Here is an 18,746-nt window from a genome sequence, read left to right as displayed (position 1 = left end):
CTTAAATCCACATGGACACAAGCCATGTGAGGGGGTTATATAAAAGAGAGGACACAAGCCATGTGAGGGGGTTATATGCAGGAGAGGACACAAGCCATGTGAGGGGGTTATATACAGGAGAGGATACAAGACATGTGATGGGGTTATGTACAGGAGTGGACACAAGCCATGTGAGGGGGTTATATACAGGAGTGCACGGAAGCCATGTGAGGGGTTATATACAGAAGAGGATAAAAGCCACGTGAGGGGGTTATATACAGGAGAGGACACAAGCCATGTGAGGGGTTATATGCAGGTGAGGATACAAGACCTGCGAGGGGGTTACATACAAGAGAGGATAAAAACCACGTGAGGGGGTTATATACAGGAGAGGACACAAGCCATGTGAGGGAGTTATATACAGGAGTGGACACAAGCCATGTGAGGGGTTATATACAGGAGAGGATACAAGCCACGTGAGGGGGTTATATACAGGAGAGGACACAAGCCATGTGAGGGGTTATATGCAGGAGAGGATACAAGCCATGTGAGGGGGTTACATACAGGATAGGATACAAGACCTGCGAGAGGGTTACATACAAGAGAGGATACAAGCCACGTGAGGGGGTTATATACAGGAGAGGATACAAGCCATGTGAGGGGTTATATGCAGGAGAGGACACAAGCCATGTGAGGGGGTTATATACAGAAGAGGACAAAAGCCATGTGAGGGGTTATATACAGGAGAGGATACAAACCATGTGAGGGGATTATATACAGGAGTGGACACAAGCCATGTGAGGGGGTTATATACAGGAGTGGACACAAGCCATGTGAGGGGTTATATACAGGAGAGGACACAAGCCATGTGAGGGGGTTATATACAGGAGTGGACACAAGCCATGTGAGGGGTTATATACAGGAGAGGATACAAGCCATGTGAGGGGGTTATATACAGGAGAGGATACAAGCCATGTGAGGGGGTTATATACAGGAGAGGACACAAGCCATGTGAGTGGTTATATGCAGGTGAGGATACAAGCCATGTGAGGGGGTTACATACAGGAGAGGATACAAGACCTGCGAGGGGGTTACATACAAGAGAGGATACAAGCCACGTGAGAGGGTTATATACAGGAGAGGATACAAACCATGTGAGGGGGTTATATGCAGGAGAGGACACAAGCCATGTGAGGGAGTTATATACAGGAGTGGACACAAGCCATGTGAGGGGTTATATACAGGAGAGGATACAAGCCACGTGAGGGGGTTATATACAGGAGAGGACACAAGCCATGTGAGGGGTTATATGCAGGAGAGGATACAAGCCATGTGAGGGGGTTACATACAGGAGAGGATACAAGACCTGCGAGGGGGTTACATACAAGAGAGGATACAAGCCATGTGAGGGGGTCATATACAGCAGAGGACACAAGCCATGTGAGGGGGTTATGTACAGGAGAGGACACAAGCCATGTGAGGGGGTTATGTACAGGAGTGGACACAAGCCATGTGAGAGGTTATATACAGGAGAGGACATAAGCCATGTGAGGGGGTTATATACAGAAGAGGACACAAGCCATGTGAGGGGTTACATACAGGAGAGGACATAAGGCATGTTAGGGGTTATATACAGGAGAGGACATAAGACGCAAGCCAAGTATATGAAATAATTCTAATTTACATATTAAAATAGGTCCATGAAAAAAATCCTTCCTTTGCACCTGCCCTGGAGCAGGTGCAGATTTGCGCCTAAAAAGTCACAAAAATAAGAAAAAAAAGTGATGCATAAGTAAAATGTCGCACGGAACATCTGGAAAATAAGTATACATAAGGCACACTGCACAAGGTGCAGACCAATGTAGGTTTAAAAAAACGACAGTAAAAGTCGCCGCAAATAGTATCAAAATTAACAAAAGTCGCAAAAATGAGACAATTTAACAATTGGAGTGGGTTATTTATCTATTTTGCTGGGAGTAAACCGGTAATTTAACTGACATCCCTCACTTTACCATTATTTTAGTCACATAAATAATATTTATTCTTCTTTTTATTCTACTTACCTGGCCAGGGAAATAACATCATCATAAAGATGGGAAATCTGACTGCAAAACTTGTGGTGCTGTTTGGGTTGAGGAGTGATTGGCTGCGCTCATGCTTTCCCCTAAAAAAAATGAAATATTATTTTTCATTTACTAAAATTTATATTTTAGTGGAAATTGTGAAACGTTTGTGAAACGTTTCCTAGTAAAATTCTGTTCATGGATAATTATGATTCCCTGCTTACTGACTAACTTACCGTAAATATTTACAACTCACAAACACCTACAGAGGCAGGAGGAAGGAAAAGCAAAGTGCAAAATATAAGTTAGAAAAGACAGGCGGTAAATCTGAAAGAGTTTATCAATAAAAAGAAATAAACCATATCTATCCACTAAAATGGAAGCAATGATCTGGTGTAAAATGTTCACAATTATGTGAAAATGGAATCAATGATCTAGTGTAAAAAGATTCTTTACCCTGTGGAACTGTTGATGTCTACAGTTAACTTTTAATTAGTAAAAATAAATGCAGCTGGATTTCAGCCTTCTGAGAAAAATGTCACTTTGATCTTAGCTAAAATAATTGTTAGTTTTTCTTTTTAATCCACTCAGTGTGCTCATACCTTCCTCCTTAAAGAATTTTGCCCTTGAAAAAAAGCTCTCGAATCTTAATCCCCTAACTTTTAACCCCCTTACTTTACAATTTTACCCAGTTTTATTGCTGTTTTAGCTCCTAAAACTCTCTAAGCAGACACTTCATAATTCATTTGTGCTATGAAATGCTGTGTGCTGACATGGTGCTTAGATTATCAAGCTGCAGGGTTTATCTGCACTTTTATTTAGCTTCTGAACATTCTACTAGTAACTGACAAATAGAACAAGAGAGATGAGATATATGAGAGATGAGATGGTTATAAAACACAATGACACACTCAGTTCTGCTAACTCACCTAATAAATAAAAACAGAGTCGGCTCTGCTATAAAGACCTTATCTGTCTGTAGTTTGTAGAGTAAGTCTCTGCATTCTGCTGCTGTGTCTGAGCTGGTCTTGTAATGCAGGGGCAGGAGGCAGAGAGCACTGCAGTGTATAGACCATATTACCAGATTTATGGTCGTATCCAGGGACAACCAAAATAGCAGGACTAATAGATTCAGGTTGGAATTATACCTGTGCATTGCTGTATTTTTGTTAATAATGGTGTATTAGAGAATGTGATATTTTGTTATCCTGAGAATATGTAAGAATCTTGTCTTAGTAGAAATACCCCTTTAAAGCACAAATTTACTTACATGCATTACCTCCTGGAGTAAGACTTGCATAGAACATTGTCACAATTGCTATTTCATTATACATAAATTGTTTTAAAAAACTGCACATTTTAATAATATTTTTTTTTGAGTTTGACGATGTTTGTTCAATGTTTGTAATTTAAGAAACATTTAGTACATTTTAGATACAATTGGTGTGATATATAATATTTCTTTGTATAATTCTGAAGTTATGTCTGATCTCTCAAAACACTACATTCTGGAGACTATTTTACAGAAAGCACAATACACTATGGGTGTTTCCTAAAATATGATTTTCAGTTAAATAGTTGCATGAAAAAGTATGTGAACCATTAAGAATTATCTTGAGTTCTGCATTTATTTTCATAATGTATAAAGTATAAATGAAGACCATTAAAGGGATTCCATAGGAATGCCCTGTATCCGCAAATAGTTATTTGCTTTAACAGTGTTTAATTGCTGCTTATCTTATTTTTATACATTGAACTTTTGTTACAAAACTTAGTATTATTCTGCCTCCTTCTTACATAAGATAAAGATAAAATTATGGAGAATAGGGAGCTCAGCGATGCAGTCATGCTTTCATATTCTCGCACATGCACAGTGCGCCTATTTTGGGTTTGTGGGCGAATTTGGGGTGACCGGTTCCCTTTAATATTTCCTTGATGCCTTGCACCCAAGGCCTTTTTTTGCTCATCTTGCATAATATCAATAGGAGTATGGTCAGGGCTAGAGATGAGCGAACATACTCGTCCGAGCTTGATGCTCATTGGAGCATTAGCGTACTCGCAACTGCTCATTGCTTGGACGAATATTTCACCAGCTCGAGAAAATGGCATCTCCTGCCGTTTTGATTTTTGGCGGCCAGAAACAGAGCCAATTACAAGCCAGGAGACTCTGCAGTACACCCAGCATCACGTGGTACACTTACATGTCAATAGCAGTGGTTGGCTGGCCTGATCAGGTGACCCTGGAATATACTATCCACTGCCGCGGTGCTCAGATCATTCTCTGCCTGGATGCTGTTAGGGATAGAGCTGCTGCTGGTCAGGGATAGCGTTAGGGTGTTCTATTAGATTAGTGTTAGGCAGGAGTGATTCTACAAGAACCCAACAGTCCTTGTTAGGGCTACAATAGCGTTATTTATTTATTTATTTTAAATTGCTTGTGGCTGGGCTTGCTGGCACTAGTAGTGCAGCTACTACCATATTGTGACAAATTTGCAGGAAGACTTGCGAACATTATTTTTGGCTCTTAGTGACACACATATCCATTTCAAACAGCTAAGTGGGTCAATTTATTGGGGCTTTGATTGAATTAGGCACAGTCTGCAAATATTTTTTTTTTTTCAAAAGTGAGTCACAGCACAAAATCCTTTTGTGTGCTGTCAGTGGTGCAAATGCAATTTTATCTAGCTTAGTCTGCCTGCTACTGTTTAGCAAGCTAGTCTCCAGAAATCCTAATCCACATTCTCTCGGTGAAGCGTTCTGTACATCACGTGTGGCGTAATCTAATACGATTTTTTGTTCACATTAGTGTCATCGCCATGCTGTTGCCCATAATTTTACCATAATGGTGCGATTAGGCAGCCTCAGAGGCATCCATGCATGCTGCCCCTGCTGTTTCCAGTCCATTTCCGTGGTGTTTCCATCATTTTCTGAGGTTTCCAGGTTTTTGGCCAAGCTTCCCCATGCAGAGCCTTGGTCCCCCTGAAAAATGTTCAAGTCTCCCATTGACTTCAATGGGGTTTGTTATTCGAAACGAGCACTCGAGCATCGGAAAAAGTTTGACTCGAATGACGAGCATTTGAGCACTTTAGTGCTCGCTCATCTCTAGTCAGGACTGTCATTTGCCAGTTCCAGTTCTTTTGCAGTTTTTAAGAGTACTTTTTAGAGCTTATGATATAGTATTTCCTCGGGTTCTTTCTAACCTTTTTTAGGATTGTGTATTATGCCATTGGGATAATTTGAACAGGGTGTCCACTCCTAGGAAGAGCTGCAAAATTCTACATTATTGTGAGTTGTATCATGCCTTGCACTGCAGTTTTTAGGTGGTAAGGCATTAGTAAGTAGCAATATCTGGTGCATGTCTTGAAAAAAGGGACATTTTGCCTCTTTGTGCCCACTTGAAACTTAAAAAAAAAGGGGTTGAGCATAACGGTTAAAAAGTCAGACCAGGAGTGGACAGCCCATGACTGAAATAGGTTTCATCTACAGAGTGCAAATGATGGACCAGAATTATATGTAGGTCAGGTCTATAGGTCACCTGGTGCTGGTGAAGCTTAAAATGAATACCAGTTTATTAGTGCCCCCAATTTTTCTGATTGTGGGTTGATGTACACTCAAATTTTAACCCATCCAAATTTCATGATTCTTTACAACACATCTTCTGTGGTCTTCTTAATGTTGCTTGCATTTAACCTATTTTTTGAGAAAAACAGATTTATCTTTTTTATCTTTATTAAATGAACACAGCACATCTACAAGTCACACTTGCAATCTCTTCTGCTTGACTAAATATATATTTTTCCAATTAGCCTCTCAGTAGGTTTACTGATGCATAAATAGTACACCTATTTGTGTGTTACCTGGTGTACTTACATTGTGTGTGTTTAAAATGATAGCACAGATAACAATCAGAACACAATCAATGAAGCAATACAAGTAATTCCAATGTGTCCACATTGTTTCCCTACAACTGTTCATTAACCCTAAAGGACACAGCCCTTTTTCATTTTTGCTTTTTCATTTTTTGCTCCCCACTTCCAAAATTCCATAACTTTTTAATTTTTCCGCAAAGAGAGCTGTATGGTGGCCAGTTTTCTGTATTGGGAAGCCGGAAAATAAATTACAAATGAGGTGAAATTAGAAAAAACTAATTTGTGCCATTTTCTTTTAGGCCCTGTTTTTGCTTTCACTGTGCATTCCAAATGGCACCTTCCCTTTATTCTTTAGTTCAATACAATCATGTAGATAGAAAATGCATATAGGTTTTATTATGTTTTAGTAAAATTTAAATATTTTGTCCAAAAATAAAATTCTCAATTTTGCCATATTCTGAGACCAATAACATTTTTAATCTTTGAAATGAGATGACTTTTTTATTGCTATCATTATGGGACTTTACAACCTTGTGATCGCCTTTTGTGTTGATGTGTTGCAAAATGGCAAATAAGTGACATTTTGGACATTTGTGCACTATTCGGGGTTCACCGACAGGAATAATGGTTTTTAAATTTTGATAGTTACTTTTGGGACACAATATTTCCTGACATGTTTATGACTTTTATTACTTTTTTTGTTTTTATATCAGTTGTAGGGAAAGGGGGTGATATTTGATTTTTTGAAAAAAATATTCTCTCATCTTTAAACAAAAATGTTTTTACTACCTTTTATACCCCCTACTTTAACCCTAGGTTGTCTAATGGATTCTACCATATACTGCTGTACTAGCTTTTATGTAGTTTTGCACATGATTTGTTACAGTGTGCCATTGTTACATTGTAACAGATCTTTAAAAATGACAAGTGCTGGGGTGAAAATTGCAATTGATCGTTGCTCCCTGTTGATCTCATGGCAAGCAATGATCACAACCAAGATGGCGGCACCCATGTGAAGGGTTAACACCCGCGATTGGTGTCAGAACTGATCGTGGGTGTTAGCAGTGGGTGTCTGCTGCATTATTCAGCAACACTCCATGTGTATGAAAAACATAGACATTTGTACTGTACAAAAGGTTTAATTTTTAATGAATAAACGTGATATACTCGTAATCGTACTGACTCAAAGAATAACATTCCCTACATTTGGATCATTGTTTCCCCTAGTTTGTTTATAGATATTAAGTCATTAAAAAATTGAATTACCTGAAAAGCATAGATAGTCACAAATGCGGCCATAATATATGTAAGTTTTGGCAAGATATATATCATGAAAGTACTCAATTTTATCATATGCATATAGAAAACAATACAAAATCAACACATATAATAATTGTAATAGAGCCTATGCTACATATCTGATTTCTTGTTTCATTAATGTTTCATTAACATTAACTGGCTCCCTGTCAGCAGTGTGTGTGGGGAGTCCCGGGGTTAGGGCACTTTTAATTAATATTGCTTGTGCCGGTGTGCTGACATAAGCAGGGGAGGTAACTGGGGAGTGTCATTTTGTGAGCACACATAGACACATACAGGGTAGAAAGCTAACCCGCTTGTGGTACCTTAACATTTTATAATAGCAAATCATATAAAATTATTTCTCATGAGACAAATTTATGGACATGTCCACCCAGAAAGGATTATTCCATATAACAATTCACTGTACTATTCCTAAATAACAAAATGTGGGCACATTGAATCTACTTTAGTTTCTGCTTGATCAATGTTCTGAGCTATAAGCTGATTTCAAGAAGTAAAAAAGGTTCCTATTCAAGCTCTGTAATCCATCCCAGTACACTGACTGACATGTCCGGCCACATGCTACCATATGGGTTTAGTGCTTAGGGACTGTCTGCCCATATTCAACTACATTCCCTAAGAACTCAATCCATATGGCAGCATGTTTGTAGCAGTGAGATCTGGCAATCAGTAACAGAGAGCCAGGACAGTGCAGTGTATACAGGGGCAGTAGGAAGTTGAACTCAATCAGTTGTTGGAAAATTGAGAGAGAGACGCACACACAGTCAGAGCTTGTAATTTTTATTTTGATAGTAGGACAGGCTTTCCTTGAAAAAATATTAGCAGCTATAAATAGATTGTTTAACCCCTTCACGCTCCGCGGCGGATATATCCGCCACGGAGCGCAGTGACTTAGCGCTCAGTGGCGGATATATCCGCCACGGCGCCTATGCCGGCTCGGCTCTGGATCAGAGCCGAACCGGCATCGGGAAACACGGGGTGCCGGCTGTAACTAATAGCCGGCACCCCAGTGTAACACCCGCGATCGGAGTTGTCTCCGATCGCGGGTGCTTAACCCTTTAGATGCCGCGGTCAGCGCGACCGCGGCATCTAACAAGCATCTGGGGTGTCTTTCCCCCACGATCGGCCCCCCCGAACCGTTTTCGGGGGGCGCCGATCGTTGCTATAGTAACTCTGGGGTCCGATCTGGACCCCAGAGTTACTAGCAAGAATTGCCAGTAAGATGGCGTCTGTGACGTCATCTTACTGGCACAGTGCCAGCCTATGCAAGTGTATAGGCTGACACTGATAATACTCTGCAATACATGAGTATTGCAGAATATTATCATGAAGAAGCAATCAGATGATTGCTTCTTCATGTCCCATGGTATAAAAGTAAAAAAAAAAGTTATTCAATAAAAAAATAAAGCCATAAATCACTAAAAATGCCCCAAACCCCCAAAACATATAAAGAGACATATAACTCAAAAAAAAAGTCTAAATCATAACACAAACCCCACATATATAGTATCACCGCGTCCGTAACAACCCGTAGAATAAAAGTAAATCATTATTGAACCCCCACGATAAACGCCGTAAAAAAAAACTGTTATAAACCCTCCAAAAATTATGATTTTTACCTTTTCAATCCCACAAAAAATGCTATAAAATGCGACCAAAAAACCATATGTACTTAGACATGATACTGGTGCAAAGTACAACATGTCCCGCAAAAAACAAGCCATCAACCAGCTCCGTAGCCAAAAACGTAACAAAGTTATGCCACTTGGAAGACGGCAATACAAAAATTATAGATTTTTCCCCACATTAGGGTTTTGTTTGACAAATTTAGTAAAACGTAAGAAAATATATTCATGTCTGGTATCCCCGTAATCGTATCAACCCATAGAATAAAGCTAACATGATTATTAGTCTATACGGTGAACACCAAAAAAAAAAAAGTCAAAAATCCAGTACAGAATTGATGCTTTTCTACTCCTGCCCTCAAAAAAAGTTCCTAAATTTTCAACAATAGGTGATACCAACCCCAAAATGGTAACAATGGAAAAAGCATCTCATCCCGCAAAAAAAATGCCGTCACATGGCCCCAATAACGAAAAAGCGAAAATTTTATAGCCTTCAAAAGGGGCCAATGAGGAAACTAAAATCCTGGCAGCTGCAGGGCTCTCCTTCCCTTCTGCGTCTCGCTGTGCGCCCATAAAACAAGTCACAGCCACATGTGGGGGGTCTTTGTACTCAGGAGAAATTGCAGAACAAATTGTATGGTGGGTTTTCTCTTTTTATATTTTGGAAATGTGTAAATTTTAGTGCTAAATGAACGTATAAGGGAACAATATGACCATTCTAAATTTCACCTCCATTTTGATTCAATTACTATGAAGATCTCAAGGGGTTAACAATCTTCGTAAAAGCTGTTTCTGATAGCTTGAGGGGTGCAGATTTGAAAATGGGTAGATTATATAGGGGGGTTTGATGCTAAATATGTAAAATTTCATTCAAAACTGTATTTATCCCCAAAATAGTCAATTCTGAAAATCCGGAAAAGCGATATTCTATTTGTAAGCCGCGTGACATCAAAATAAATTATCCAGACATTTCAGAAATTATGAAAATGTAAAGTAGACAAATGGGAAATGTTATTCAGCAACTTATTTAGGTGGTAAATCTATCTGCCTGAAAACGCAATGATTTAGAATTTCGAAAATGGCAAATTTTTCAAAAAAATTATCATATTTTCTTTTTTTTGTAAATAAACGCAAAACTTATCAGCCAACATTTACCACTAAAATGAAGTACAACATGTGGGGAAAAAACAATCTCAGAATCGCTTTGATAAGTAACAGTGTTCAAAAGTTATAACCATATAAAGCGAAGCAAGTCAGAATCCAAAAAATCGGGCTGAGCCTTAAGCTGTAAAATGGCTGCGTCCTTAAGGGGTTAAAAGAAAACATTGCATTTCCAAAATTGCAAACTTTTGTCATGTTCCTGAAATTTAATAATCTAGCTTGATATTCTTTACAACCCATTACTGGTATATTTATATCATCACCCATACCACACTCTGCATATTTTATATAATCACATTCTTATGAAGTATCAGAAGCAGAACATATTTAGAATCAATAGCTTTTGTGGTTTCACTCCCTCCAGTGACTGAGGATATATTCATTTTAGCTAATATACCTCATTTATTCTAGAATATATTGTTGTAGTTCTTTGGAGGAAACACCAATCATTAAATCATTCTACTTCATTTACAGTATTGTAATGTTCCTGTTCAGGAAGTTCTGAAATTCCCTGGCAGACGTGTGGGCTGAATAACAAATTTAGTTCAAAATATTTGGCGAGATGGAAAATGATTTTACTTTTACCAGAAATGTCTTAAACAGACATTTTAAATGTCACAACGTCTGTTTATGGTATGGAGAGGATTGTTTTCCTATTAGTACACAACAAAGAACTTCCTCAGGAACCAAACTCCCTTTCTCACAGATAACATATTGTAAAACAATTACTTTTATGTATAGTAAATCCAGCCCTTATGTGAAAATGTATTAGAGAATGCAAAGAGTGAAATTAGTATTATGTAAACATCTAGTTTTTTGCATGTACATTCATTTTTATGGACACAGCATATTCCCAAATAGTGTACTTTTGTTGTCCTGTTGGTCTGTATTGTATTTTTTTTTGTTAAGAAAAATGTAGGTTGCTGTGTATGCAAAAGGTATATGCATGAAGTATAGCATAGTGCAAAAAACAAGATGTTGACCCAGCCTTATACTAACAACACATGTCCTTAAAAGTACAGTAAAGGCCTTATGCAACAAAGTAAAAGCCTGTCTGGAGTATTACAAAATGGAGCTATAATATAGTCAAATGCATGATTCAATACATGTCAATGCATGAGCCAAAAGCATTCATTTATATAGGGCGGTATTATTACCTGAAATTGCTACTCACCTCTCCCCTCACCATAGGAAATATCTGTGTCCAGCTGTACATACGATAGAGAATGGTCTATCTTTTCCCCTAGTATGGAACATTATGGAGCCACACATGTGCTGCCAGGTCACCATAGCCCTCTATGGGGACGTATATCTGGCCCCAAATACGTCCCCCCCAACAGCCGTGTGAATGGGGCCTTTGAAAAATATAGAAAGATTAGGCCCTTTCTATAAATCAGCAATAAGATGGAGAGCTCCTTACTCCATAGCTGTGGTTCCCTTTATGTAGTAATATTCTGTAAGCTATAGTACAGCAAAGTGTAAGAAGAGTACACACAGTAACAACACATTTATGGAAGAACATGCATTATGGGGTGTGCAGGAATCTGCCTGTAAATATAAATACTCTGCACCATCCCACTTTCTCTCATATTAGGCTATTCTATAACTAACATTTTGAGAGTATTAAGGTGTACGGTTGTCATAGTAAAACCCAGGAATTCTCCATTGACTACAGTGGGGTTCTGTTAGAGATTCTGTCTATTTTGTGGACAGGAACTCTTTTAGTGTGGTATTTTTAGTGGAATCTAAATTGGAGGCTATGATTTTTTTTAAAGAAATGTACAAATGTATGACACCTAGGGGTTATTCATCTTTATTCTGGGACTTTGTGTCTCTATTTTTTTGTCTCTTTGGGGTTTTTTGCTTGTTTTATTTATCTTAGAGGTTGATTTTTGCATTTGATTTTGTTGGTTGTTTGCAACTTTTTTCAATAAAAATGTGCACAAAAGCCATTAAGTCTTCAGTTACCTATACTTTTTCATTGCATATGTTTGCTCAGCAGTGGGTTTTATTTTCAATGTATTCATACATTCACATTTGTATTTTAAAGGAAATCTAAGTCAAAATAGTTAAACACATATTCACCGATCCAGGCACTGTGACTGTGTTAATCTTCTTTTATTTGTTATCCATGGTCTCCTTCCTTATAAATGAAGGAAATTCTACTAATGCCTGAAGTGCTCCTGAGGGTGTTTTTAGAGCCCCTCAGTTCTCTGGATTTTTAGGCTGTCACACTACCTCACCATCCTATTCTGCTCCCTCAGCTCTCCCTCTGCCTGATGTAATCTTCCTACAGCAGAGGAAGTTTTAACACACAGTGGGAGGGGGGAAGTGCTCCTTGTACGTTGTAAAAGACTGTCAATCTGTAGCATGGAGGGCTCTGGTAACAGCCATTAGAGTCCTCATTAGCAAAATTTAAACATTTTATTTTAGAAGAAAGGAGGCCATGGATAACAAATATAAAAAGATAAATTAAGCACAATCTGGAAGATTTACTAAGAACAATGCAAACTGCACTTTTTTGGTGCACCTTTAATATGGGCTGTGCGACACACTGTTGGACTTTGCATGTTAAATCTGATGCACTGTGCGACTGAGCACCAGAACACCCTCTTTAGTGCAGAAATTTGTGTAGCAAGTGTGGCACAGACACTTCTTGTGCAAGCAGTTTGTACCTAAAAGAATATGAAAAATCCACCAGAAACTGCTCCACCAAAACCTGGTTCACGTCCCATGCTAAATGTGCCCCAATATGATGAAAAAGGTTGAAGCAAACTTTAGTGGGTGGATAAAGTATTCAAATTTGCCAAAAAAGTGCAAAAATAAGAGTGAAAAAAATAAGATTAATCACTCCCCCCCCGGCTTACTTCAACTTAATGGCACATATATTTTTAGAGTTGCTAATATTGATGCTATTTCTATTGATGGTGCTACATGAAAAAATGTACTACACAGCGTGAACAAGCCTTTGGGGTAAAGACAGAATTACAAATTAATTATTTAATTATTTATAATGAATTATTGTAATTCATTACATATATTTATTGTACTATGAAAATGATGATATTATAATTCAGAGGTTTTGTTTAGTGTTTTAGTTTCTTTATTTCAATGATGGTATTTGATTTGAAGGTACTATATGTACTATATATTTTAGCCAGGTCACTTGCAGTTACCTTTCCATTTAAGGAATACAATGGACTTTTTCGCTAATTTAAAAATTATAAAAAAATGTAAAATAAAAGTATAAAATTAGAACAATTTGCTAAGTAAAGGCATACATTGTATGCAAGGAATCAGATCCTGTTGTGAAGATTATAAAAATAGTTTTTGGCCCCATCCATGGTTCCTTATTTATAACTACTGGTACATTACAAGTCCTTGGGACTTTACATGGACTATTTAAAATAAGCCATAAGAAACTAAGTAGTTTATTGTTTAGCTGCTTCAAAGATACCCTAAGAAACCATTAGACCTTAGAGATAGATAGATCCTGGGTTGCTACAGGCTGAGCACCCAAAACCAGGCCACCAAGTCAGGGTGGCATAGACGGCAATATGTGAACAGGGACAGCATATTGTGCCAACAGTACCAGGAGCAGGATGGCAAAGAGGATGAGGTCTATAATCAGGAGGTTCTCACATCTCCAACCCGATTTCTGCACCATGGACGAAGAAGAGCAAAACCCTACTGAGGTCATGGCGGCGTATGTGAGAGACATGTGATGTGCCATCAAATGTTATAACCATCATTCCCCTGCACAACATAATGCCATCCTTCAAACCCTCTTCCACAATTCCTAATTTTCTGCTTTGACTGCTTTCATAATGCTAATTTTTATTTGATCCTGCCAATAAAAGTTTTTAATTGCATTGAATTTAATGATCATTTGGTCTTTTAGCAGATACAGTACAGTATATTAAGTCTTTTTAGTGGCTTTTCATTATTCACCTAGCCTAATATACTGTCAGTTTAGAGAGTGCCTGATAAGCCATATTTTCACAATGAATCAAAAGGCAACTGCATGTCTTCTTCCTTTATTATGCATGCCACATTTGAAGCTAATGAAGCATAACTTCTGAGCTGATATTTCTAAAGATGAAAGAGACATCATGTCACAAATTCTATTTATTTCATCAAATCTCTCACAACTAACACAACACCCAATGATTGCTCTGCAATTCATCCCTGACAGATGATAGGCATTATTGCTGATGCTCTGTCTAATAGTTTCCTACTCTATTCATATTACAATGATAACAATGTATGAGGGAACATGGTGGAAACATAAGAATAAAGGAATGCTTAATTGTAAAATTCATAGGGAATAACCTGACTGGTCCACTATATTTCACTTTTTTGTCACTTTACAGACATAAAAATGTGTAAACTGCTGTATTTTCTCAAGATGCTAGGACCTGCCATTATGTTTTACTTAGTTATATTGGAAAGTGTTAGCACAAAATAAAATGACACCTTCTACAGCTTACTCTAATAACTGGTAGGAAGTGAGAAATAACTGAAATTGTAGATTTTAAAATTATTGAAATTTGTAGATACTTATTTCGAGTATAATGTTTTTTTAACAAATAAGTAGGAAGTAGACAATACGATTTTTCCAGAATCACTTGAATGAATTTATTTTCTGGTCAGGCCTAGATAAATTACAGGGTCTGTATAAGTTGGAGAACAATTTGGAATCTGGTGTCTACTTTATTTTTTTATGTTTTATTGTTATGTTTGGGTGCCTGATTTTTTTTAAATTTAAACATTTGGTGATAGTAAATTTGTTTTTGGGAGGTCTGGGATCTGAATTTATTTGGGGGTGTAATTATATAGTATATTGAAGTCATGGCAATAAAATAGGTGTCACGGGTGCTCTCACGACCCATATCTTTGGTCACAGGCTCACCCACACTGCTTACCTGCCCCCGCTCCTGTTCCTGGTCCTCCAGGTGTACAGGTCCCCTGTCCCCATCTCCTAGGGCGCCTGCTTCAGAAGATTTAAAGGGCCAGCAAATCGTTAATTGGCGCTGGTAATTTCCTAGAATTCTATGTAGATCTGCTTCTCCTTGCAGACCCTATGCGATCTTCGTGCCTTGTGCCTTAGAGAAACCTTTGTCTCAGGCCCTACGCTGTTATTGTGAGTTCCCGTTGTGACCCCGGTTTCGTTCCTGACTGTGTTCCTCTACTGCCTGCCATGTCCCCAGCTCTGATCCCGTGCTGCCCGTCCTGACCTCCTGCCTTTTCCCGACTATGATTCTGCTCAACGTCAATGTACCTTGCCCTGGCTTCCACCGCGGACAAAGTTACACCTGTGGAACGACCTGGTGGTAACACGCAGCAAAAAGTCCAACCTGCTTCATGGTGGGCTCTGGTGCAAATTGGGTGCCACTTACATTCTGGTCCCAGGTATTGGCTTACGTCATGGTCCATGGTGGTCCAGTGGGTCCACTACCCCTGGAGCCAGACAATAGGTTCTTGAGACATTTGTGTGACACAGTATATTGTTGGGGGAATGTTGGAGGTACAGTATATGGGTCACCTCAATAATTCATCATACCTGTATAAGAATACAGCTTGCGAGTTCTGAAGGTAAGCTCCTTAGCATGTTAGTAAATTTTGTATGACAATCTTGGTGTGAATCTTGGTTAACTGCAACCTGTAAGAACAACTTAGGACACTAAACCAGCCAGAGATTCTCAATAAAAAAGAAACATATGTACTTACTTTGATCATTAATGCTAGTGTGTAGGAATTCAATGAAGCCAGTACAACCCTGCTTCACTTTGGATCTTCCAAAGGTACGCTGCATGCAAAATGAAAGCACCAGAGAGAAATTCAATGCACCTTATTGGACTCATCTCTAGGTAAGTACATACAGATACTTAACATGGGGATTTGGGTCAGTAAACCACAGCTCCACAAGGATCTGTAGTTGATTTAATGTCCCAAATCGCCCTCACAGGTTATTAAAAGTGTGACAAATAATACTGAAATTTCTTGGAAAATCTCTGCAATACCCAGATCTGTTCTGCATATTTGCCGAATTGTTTCTGCAGCAGTTGCATAGATTTTTGAAAATTACAGACTCATGGAACAGTCTTGAAAACATCAAGAAAAATCTGGTAAAAATCTTCAACAATTATCCTATATCTGAATTTACCCAAACCTCAACCTCTAATTGAAAACTGACAATACAATAACAATAAAACAATACAATAAAAGGCAGTTCAGGCCACAAAATGGGGTTAAATAGGACCTGCTTTGTAATTTGCAACCTGAACCGTCGGCTCCTGCATAGAACAGTATAAAAGATATGGAAACATCCAAAAGTATGTCATAACCAGTCAACATAAACCTATATCCAGACACAAATAAAACATACCTTTTATTAAGAATGACTACTGCCTTTTTAAAAGATATAATATGCAACTAGTGGGTAAGAAAAGTATTCAGACATCTTTAAATTATTCACTCTTTGGTTTATTACAGCCAATTGGTAAGATCAAAAAATTCTTTTTTTGCAAATCAATGTACACTCTGCACCCCATCTTGACAGAAAAAAACTGAAATATAGATATTTTGATAATTTATTAAACAAGAAAATTGTTCAAAAGTAGAGATGGATGAATTTGTTGAAATTCGATTCGACCTGATTCGCAGAATTTATTTAAAAAATTTGATTTGACCCGAATGGAATCATGACGAATCACGTTAAAAAACAGGTATTTCCTGGCTGCAGAAAGCCTGCAGGGTGTTGTATAATGTTGTACCATGCTCAAATATGCATAGGAAGCGTGGTTTGGTCTTCAAACAATTCTGTGTTTTAGTATGACACACACACGACAGCCGATGTTCTTAGAATCGCTTCACTCTTCAAATCCATGGGCACTTACAAATTCTGTAGGTGGCAGCATCATGGTAAGCCACAGTGTGGCACAATGATAGACTGTGGAAGTGGCAGCAGCAGCAGGAGGTCAGAGAGTGGCACAATGAGAAATTCTGGAGGTGGCAGCAACATAGTAGGCCACAGTGTGGCAAAATGATAGAGCGTGGAGGTGGCAGCAGGATGTCAGGGAGTGGCACAATGACAAATTCTGGAGATGGCAGCAACATGGGAGGCCACAGTGTGGCACAATAATAGAGCATGGAGGTGGCAGCAGCAACAGGAGGTCAGGTACCCCCTGAAGAAGCGTGGGCGAAACGCACGTTGGGGAGTCTGAGCAGCAACCACAGATGGCAAAAAAATGGGTAGGACACTAGTCTTCCACTTATAAGCTTATGTCTAGGTACACATCGCATGTTTATTTTTAATGTGATCGACTGTGGAAATAATACTTTCTTTGGATGTGCTACCTGACTGAGCTATGTACCCTATAAGGCACAATGATAGAGCATGGAGGTGGCAGCAGGAGGTCAGAGAGTGGCACAATGACAAATTCTGGAGGTGGCAGCAACATGGGAGGCCACAGTGTGGCACAATCATAGAATTTGAAGTTTGATATGAATTTCAAGTTTGAAATGAATCCGAATTTTGAAATGAATTCGAAGTTTTAAATGAATTCGAAGTTTGAAATTTTTAATTTCAATTTGATTTTGATGATTAGAGATGCCTCATGCATCATTCATTATAATTTCCCTGTCTTTGCCAAAAATAACTGAAATTTGGGGTATACAGCTCCCCAAAAATGGATACCCTGGATATCACTCCAGCAACTATGTGGATTTTACACCGATTTCTTGCTATTAACTTCAGCAACAAAAAAGAACTGCAATTTGGGGTATACAGATCCCCCAAAATGGAGACCCTTTGATTGTTGCAAAAATCACTCCAGAAATTACGTGGATTTGATACATATTTTTTGCTCTCAACTTTAGCAACAAAAAATATTGAAATTTGTGGTATACAGATCCCTCAAAACCGACACCCTGGGATAGGACCAGAAATCACTACAGCAACTATGTGGATTTTACACCGATTTCTTGCTATTAACTTCAGCAACAAAAAAGAACTGCAATTTGGGGTATACAGATCCCCCAAAATGGAGACCCTTTGATTGTTGCAAAAATCACTCCAGAAATTACGTGGATTTGACACATATTTTTTGCTCTCAACTTTAGCAACAAAAAATATTGAAATTTGTGGTATAGAGATCCCTCAAAACCGACACCCTGGGATAGGACCAGAAATCACTACAGAAACTATGTGGATTTTACATAGATTTCTTCCTATTCACTTCAGCAACAAAAAAGAAATGCTATTTGGGGTATACAGATTCCAGAAAATGGACACCCTGGGATTGGAGCAAAAATCACTCCAGAAATTACGTGGATTTGAAACATATTTTTTGCTCTCAACTTTAGCAACAAAAAATATTGAAATTTGTGGTATACAGATCCCCCAAAACCGACACCCTGGGATAGGACCAGAAATCACTACAGAAACTATGTGGATTTGACACAGATTTCTTCCTATTCACTTCAGCAACAAAAAAGAAATGTTATTTGGGGGTACACATATCCCCCAAAATGGACACCCTGGGAATGGAGCAGAAATGAAGTGCAGAAAAGGAGTTCATTGTGAAATTGCTGCCTGCTGTGTGACATCACATAAGCCTGCCGGTCACTGATTGGCTTACAGGTCTGCACATGTCATCGAGAGTTTTCCTTTCTCTTTCCCAGAGTTCTCTGCCCCATGTAACAGATTGTGCTCACGCCCATTTAGC

At 38.5% G+C, this 18,746-nt stretch overlaps 1 long non-coding RNA gene across 1 annotated transcript in view; it reads right to left on the bottom strand.

Moving 5' to 3' along the window:
• Positions 1 to 2,048: 2,048 nt before the first annotated feature.
• The window catches only part of LOC140085820 (uncharacterized), a 29,895-nt gene continuing 13,197 nt past the window's right edge, over positions 2,049 to 18,746 (bottom strand). The window contains exon 4 of the long non-coding RNA XR_011849960.1: positions 2,049 to 2,143. This is a non-coding gene — a long non-coding RNA (uncharacterized lncRNA). The remainder of the gene's footprint in view (positions 2,144 to 18,746) is intronic.

The sequence above is a fragment of the Engystomops pustulosus genome, chromosome 1 (assembly GCF_040894005.1).
Source record: "Engystomops pustulosus chromosome 1, aEngPut4.maternal, whole genome shotgun sequence".
NCBI classification, from domain to species: domain Eukaryota; kingdom Metazoa; phylum Chordata; class Amphibia; order Anura; family Leptodactylidae; genus Engystomops; species Engystomops pustulosus.
This window is presented reverse-complemented; position numbering and strand designations above follow the sequence as displayed.